The sequence below is a fragment of the Carlito syrichta genome, unplaced genomic scaffold (genome assembly GCF_000164805.1).
Source record: "Carlito syrichta isolate Samal-C Ts95f unplaced genomic scaffold, Tarsius_syrichta-2.0.1 Scaffold314799, whole genome shotgun sequence".
NCBI lineage: Eukaryota > Metazoa > Chordata > Mammalia > Primates > Tarsiidae > Carlito > Carlito syrichta.
The window spans coordinates 335,419-336,075 of NW_007258895.1; positions in this window are offsets into that span (position 1 = coordinate 335,419).

The window sequence follows — 657 nt, forward strand, 5'->3', positions numbered from 1 at the left end:
CTGCACACCCGACAGAGGCATCTTCTCCAAGTCCAGCTCAAGGCGTCTTAGTTTAGCACCTGCTGTGTGCCAGGTCCGGTCGTAGGAGTCATAGTTAGCAACACTAGTACAGGCTAGATACTGCTCCAAGCTTATTAAAGTTTCACAACCTCTCCATTATCATCCCCATTTTACATATGAAGAGACTGAGGCGCAAAGAAGTTCGGTAATGGGAGGTAATGTTTCAAGGGATGATGTCAGCAGGCTTGAAGAGCTGTCAGTTCTATTATAGGAGATTAGTGAAGGCTGACTCTCTGCCAGGTACTGAGCTGGGCATTCTTACCCCCCTCAAGTGCTTGAGGAAATTAAGACTCAGACACCCAGAGTAATTTGTGCGGGGTCACTCTGCTAGGAGGGGGCCAAGATGTCACTCCAGTTCTCCATCATCCAGTCTCCCGGCCACTTTTGGTGGCCAACCTGGTGAAAGCTACCAAAGGCCCAGGGGAAGGTTACAGGAGCCCAGAGAGGGGGAAATGCGTTCGTTAGAAAAATTAGGGCGGCTGGGGGTGGAATTTAAGCAGTGAGAGGTTGAGTGCGGCTGGAGGTGGAGATAGGGGAAGGAGCCCGAGGGATTTGACGAGAGCAGAGATCACCCGGGCCTTGGATTCCAAGCTCAGG